At 34.1% G+C, this 6728-nt stretch overlaps 1 long non-coding RNA gene across 1 annotated transcript; it reads left to right on the forward strand.

The window, feature by feature from the left end:
• Positions 1-2744: 2744 nt before the first annotated feature.
• On the forward strand, positions 2745-3538 carry LOC139432312 (uncharacterized). Its single transcript, XR_011642144.1, has 2 exons — positions 2745-2812; positions 2892-3538. It is a non-coding gene; the product is annotated as an uncharacterized lncRNA (long non-coding RNA).
• Positions 3539-6728: the final 3190 nt, after the last annotated feature.

Here is a 6728-nt window from a genome sequence, read left to right on the forward strand (position 1 = left end):
GTACTTAGAGATCTGATTAGAAAAACGAAAAGAGTTATCAATTTCAAGTCCAAGACTTTTATATTTTTCAACTACAGGTAGTTTTGAACCATTCACAGCAATATTAGCAGCGTGCGACAATTCAGCACAAATTTTTTTATTCCCAAAAAACATGACCGCAGACTTGTCTGGATTGATTTTTAAACAGTGCTGCGAAGCTGCGACAAACACACTATTAAGATCTCTATTTATATTATCAATAGCAGGACCAGACTCGGAGGGAAGAAAGGAGAGCACCAACTGAGTGTCATCCGCATAAACATATGGTGTAGATCTAGTGTAGATCGAGAACAAAATCGGGCCTAAAATAGAACCCTGAGGAACACCATCAAAAATGAATCTGCTCTGAGATACTACACCATCAATAGCTACACGTTGAGACCTGTCATGAAGATAACACTCAATAATACTCTGTGAAACAGGGTCCAAACCAAACGAAGAAAGAATACAAAGAAGGATCTCGTGGTTAACGGTGTCAAATGCGCGGCTAAAATCTAACAAAACAAGAATTGTAATATTACCCTTATCAACCCCCGAAATAATATCATCCAAAAGTGCTGTCATAGTAGTAATAGTGCTATAATTTTTACGAAACCCTGACTGACAGTCAGGCAGCAAATTAGAAGTTTGAATGTAATCATTCAACTGATACTTCAATATCCCTTCCAAGATCTTCGAACAAGTAGGAAGCAGACTAATAGGTCTAAGGTCAGTGTAACTTGATGGGTTTTGATTTTTAGGAATAGGCTTGATTATAGCGTGTTTCCAGCAATTGGGGAAATGACGTTCAACGATGCAACAGTTAACAATATGTGTAAGATATGGTAAAATAACAGGACACGCCAGTTTAATCATATCCGCCCGAATCCCATCACTGCCCTCAGAACAAGACTTCAATTTATAGATCAATTTGTCTACTACATCAGTTGATACCGATTTGAATTTAAAATATTTCTCGTTGTTAACATTTAAATTAGAATAATACTCAAAAATAGCAGGATTGGGCGGTAAGTTGTCAGTGATGTCCGAAACACTCCTCAAAAAGAAGTCATTCAGATCTTCAACATCACACAAAGCCTCTGGAATATTACACTGCGTCTTCTTTCTTAAATTAAGCGAATCAAGCTTACCCCTCATTAATTTTTTGTCCCGAATGCTACCAATATACCGAAAATATGCTCTTTTTTCCGCTTTAATAGCGGAAAGCCGTTAAGTTTCTAAGAGATTTAAAGTAATCCCATTTACCATCAGATCGATTCCTTCTATAGTCATCCTTTGCTTTATCCCTTAAAGAAATCATTAGCTTCAGGTTATCAGTAAGCCATGGAGGAGGCAACCAGTCTAACATGTCTGGTTGTCGTTAGCACGCATGTGTGTGAGGCTCGACTTATAAGGGACGAATGCGCGTGAGCGCCCTCTGACCCCTCGGGGTCGGGGCGGCGGTAACTCGTCATTGGAAACGAGTAAGCGGTATCGTCACCTAACGAGATCTTCTCTACCATCTCGAGCCTCCAAGGGAGTATGCACAAGGGGCCCACTGGGGCCTAAGTGCGCGTAAAAATTACGCACCCCTCTCTCTACATACATACATACAAGCCATGGAGGAGGACGTTTATGAACTTTACCCTTAATGAGTGGAGCAAAAACATTAAATGCATTAAGTAGTTGTTCTTTAAAAAAATAAAGCTTATCATCAATGTTATTCATGGAGAAGATAAAATTGAATGGAATTTTCCGCAATAAGTCGTGAAACTCACAAATATCTATTCTTTTTAAGTTTCTGTATAGTTTCCAAATCGGAGAGGAAACCGGTGAACAGAAGTCGATGTCACAAAGGACAATGTCGTGATCAGACACTTGACAGCTTCTAACCTCAGAATTCCGGACAAGAACTGTACTGAATGCAACAATTACATCAATCATTTTAGCAGTCGATGCAGTAACTCTTGTAGGTTCATTTATCAACTGCATAGCATCAAAAGAAGACAGTAAAGTCATAAAATCATCCCCACAAAAGATTATCTCATCACTCTGCGGCAGGCAGGCAGCCAAAACGCTCTCAAGCTCATCCAAAAATATCCGACAGGGAAAGCTGGGAGATCGATAGAGCACACTCAAAATGAGTTTACGTTTATTAATTTGCAGAGTTAACCACATATTATGATAAGCATGAACAAGATCAATTTTGGAAAAAATTGTACAATTATGAATGTGGAAATTAAAATCCTGTATATGAGGCAAAGGATAACGGTCAGGAATTGTTATATTGTTAAGTTGGCGATAATCGCCGCAAGGACGCCAATCCTTGGCTGAAGTCTATTGAATTATAATAATTGAATTTATACCGAGTAACGTAAAAAAAGAATAACCGATTTCTTGATTTTTGAAAAAGTAATTAAAAGCAATATGGCAGGGAATATGTGCAACGCCACAATATCTGAATTTAAAGTATAACTTAAAAATGTTTTATTATAAAAGTTATTTAAATGATAAAATTCTGCGAAAATCGTTGAGTAGAAAAGAACTAGCGATAATGCTTATCATCCAACAATAGTCAAAAAAAAACCAAACCTGTAACCTTACCCAAACAATACCAAGAAAGGCTCGTGACTACAGAAGTTGATAAGCCATGGCCGTGTGCAAAATTCCTCCATCGACCATCGTATAAATACTGCAGAACACGACGATTCCAACCAGAAGTGGTTCTAATTTTAAATCGCAACGATGCCCATAAAGAATGAGCTTACAATACTCATTAAATTTCATTGATAAGGTGAGTTAAAGTTTTCAATAACAACACATTCTTTCCATATAATAAAAATGATTAACTTCTTTTCCATTTTTTGTTACAGTTATTTCGTCGATTCTTGTCTAAATCGAGAATATTTCTTAATCATACAATCATTAAAAGAACCACAACGAAATAACTGTCTTCGTCCACCGATTATCTAAATCATGAAGGAAGTGATGGTTACCTTCGTGCTCATGCCCTTTTGAAAAGCCACTCAAAAGCTTTTCGATGGTATAATTTCAACTACAGAGAAACGCAACATGGTTGTGCTGGCATCTACTTATATCTACATGGATGAAATCTGCTGTGCAATCTGAAACTGATAATGGTCTAACCAAATTTGATATGGAACTTGAAGTAACTTTTAAAATATTAAAACAGAATTTGCTCTAAAAAAGATTTACTCCGTAAATTGTGATTAGAATAAAGTTTTCGTGTTTTAAAAAGCACTTGAACTTCCATATTAAATTATTTAGATCATTATCGGTTTTAGGTGACATAACGGGTTTCATCCATGCAGATAAAAGGTAGATGCCAACGCGACCACGTTTCTTTTCCCTGTAGTTTAAATTATATAATCGATAAGCGTTTGCGTGGGTTTTTAGAATGGTATGAGCACAACGCTAATCAACAAGCGAGGGAGATGCCTTGGAACGTTTCAAATTGTGTTATTGTTTGAAATATTAAATTATATATTTATAACAACAATTTGAATTTTATTATTCTTTAATACAACTACTCCTAAATGGTTTTAAGTTCCTAAACTACGATTTAATTTATTTATTTTTTATTTAGACTTAAAGATACGAGAGCGTAACTTAACACCAATTTTAAAAAATCATACCTTCCATATTTTTAAAAGATGAAACGCGTTCTATATCTTAAACATAAAGTAGGTAATAAATTGATAGGTTTTATTTTGTTAATTGTCTGTAATAAAATAAAAAAGGGAAAAAGTAAATCTTTTTTTGAGAAATAATATTGTTTAGTTTAATTTATATAGTATACAGGGTGTTTCAGGTTTTTGTATCAGGACATTAACAGTCGATAGATCTTTTAAAATTAACAAAAACTTCATATAAACATAGGTCGACAAACGCTTTGTTTTGAAGATACAGGGTGTTTAAGTTAAATTTTTTAATTGATTTTTATTTAATATTACACGTGTATTTCAACCGATTCTATTCAAATTTGGTATACGGAGGTTTTTTGGCATGAGAAAGACGATTATTATTCTTTACAGATTCAAATAGCAATAACTTTTCTGACAGTATACTTTTTGGCTTTTTGAATAAAAATCCTTATTCTCTGTACTTTTTTAAGCAAAATGGGTACTCTTATCAAAATGCACTAAAGTTGATCGTTTTCAAGATAATCCGCTTTTTATTATTCGATACAGACCAATTTTTTAGGGATAGTTAAAGATAATTAAAATAATGTGTGCCATGGAAACAAAGTAGGTAAATTAACTAATGTTTTAGTTTATTAATGTTTTTTAGTGTAAATAACAAAAGAAAAAAATAAGGAAATTGTTGAAAATGTAAAAAATTTTGCTAATATAATTCTGACTGACGAATTACTGATTGAGTAATGGTGTTTAAGAACGGCCTTATGTCATTACAAGCATTCCTAATCCTATACAAGTGTGTCTCATACAAGTTTTTTTCAAATATCTCCACACAAAAAAGTCTGAACTATTAAGATTTGCAGATCGTGGGACCATGCGACCATCTTGCAGGAAAATAGTTGGGCTGCGCAACCATCAAGTTGAAACCAGGCCTTTCTTCTTAAAGCTAAATCAATATCATCCCACATATTAGCATGTTCAGCTACCAAAAATTGCAAGAACGCCGCAGCGGTTGGTTGTTGCAGACTTTGACACTAAATTCATGTTGGAAGTTTCGTGGTCAAATTGCATAGGGGTTTTCATGCACCCAAACATGTAAATTATGAAAGTTTACAATCCTACGTCTTGTGAAACACGATTCATCGTTCCACATTACATTATTTAAAAAATCTCGATTGTTGGCTGATGCTTTAACAATCCACCGACAAAACGTTACACGTCGTTCTTCATCACCTGGTTGCAATCTTTGCAAGGGTTGTAAATGATAAGCATGTCTATGACATCTTTTAAAAGGCGATAAACACGCGCCCTAGAAATTTGTAAGGCATTCGAAACTTTTCTAATACTCGTAGTGGGGTCTCCGTCGAACTCACGCAAAATTCTTCTTCTAAAGTTTCTTTGCAGCCTAACATTGTCATTATTACGATCTACCCGTCGTTATTTAACCCTTGTTGTTCATCTATTTGTCTATGTACTTTCACAAATACAGAAGTATGCGGACGGATGTCTTCTATATGGATATCTTCTCCTATACTCTAGGGCTACTTCTGCTGAATTTCCGTTTGCAAACCGATAAACAAAATGAAGCTAACTCTTGGTTAGAAAAAATACACGGCATTTTATAAAGTTTTAAATGAACAAAAAACAAGTTAACACGATTAGGAAAAAGAGTAATAAATTTAGCACGTTAATAAATAAGAAAATTGAATTTAACACGTTAACGAATAAGAAAAATTAATTTAACACTGATCAACAACTACTGGTGATTTGATACTTGATACAATAAACTAAAACATTAGTGAACTTACCTACTTTGTTTCAATGGTAAACATTATTACACCTATCTTTAACAATCCTCTAAAAAAATTGGTCTATATCGAATAATAAAAAGTGGATTATCTTGAAAACGATCAACTTTAGCGCATTTTGATAAGAGTACCGTTTTTGCTTAAAAAAGTACCGAGAATAAGAATTTTTATTCAAAAAGCCAAAAAGTATACTGTCAGAAAAGTTATTGTTATTTTAATCCGTAAAGAATACGTTACAGAGTGCCCTCTACCGGCTATAGTAAAACGGACTCCATAGTCGACTTCCTTATTCCAAAAAACCTCCCTATACCAAATTTGAATAGAATCGGTTAAAATACACGTGTAATATTAAATAAAAATCAATTTAAAAATTTAATTTGAACACCCTGTATCTCCAAAACAAAGCGTTTGTCGACCTATGTTTATAGGAAGTTTTTGTGTTAATTTTAAAAGATCTATCGACTGTTAAAGTCCTGCTACAAAAATCTGAAACACCCTATATACGTTCGAAACTATTGTTTCATCTTCAGTACAGGGTATCCCAATTTCGATGTCCGCATAGGCTATCTCCGAAACTAAAAGAGATAAAAAAAAGTAGCTTACATGTCATGATCTCGTTTTTCGAGAAAATGCTAATGCCGAAAACTCTGCACAGCTATCGTCTTTTGTTTTCGCCCTATCGGCAAAAACTGAAAATTTTGCAAAAACGACAATCGCGAATATCTCACTTATTATCAAAGATGGAGTATTATAAATAAAACATTATATGGGCAACTTTTTACGAAGAATTCAATGGCGTAGGTAGAATTTTTTCCCATCTTTTATTTTCTGAATTTTATTTTTAAGAAGAATAGCTTCCATATAAATTTATACTTAATATTTATAAACCTTAACATTCCATCAAATTGTAAAATAATTTATGTACAGGGTGTCCCAATTTCGATGTCCACATAGGCCATCTCCGAAACTAAAAGAGATAGAAAAAAAGTTGCTTACATGTCATTATTTTCGTCTGCTTTAAAACAAATGAGCTAGAGGACGTTATCTGCAGTGATTACATATTTTTGTGATTTTTGAAGAAAAGTTAAATGGAACGATACTATTTACTTCACAGACCCTTAGTCACTTTAAAATTTGCAAAATTTTAGTGAAAACCGCATCTTGATATCGCCACCCGTTCTCGAGTTATAGAAGAAAATGTTAAAAACTCGAGTGCGATCAATCGGATCCAGTTACCTCATCG

Source organism: Onthophagus taurus, unplaced genomic scaffold (assembly GCF_036711975.1).
Source record: "Onthophagus taurus isolate NC unplaced genomic scaffold, IU_Otau_3.0 ScKx7SY_14, whole genome shotgun sequence".
NCBI classification, from domain to species: Eukaryota; Metazoa; Arthropoda; class Insecta; order Coleoptera; family Scarabaeidae; genus Onthophagus; species Onthophagus taurus.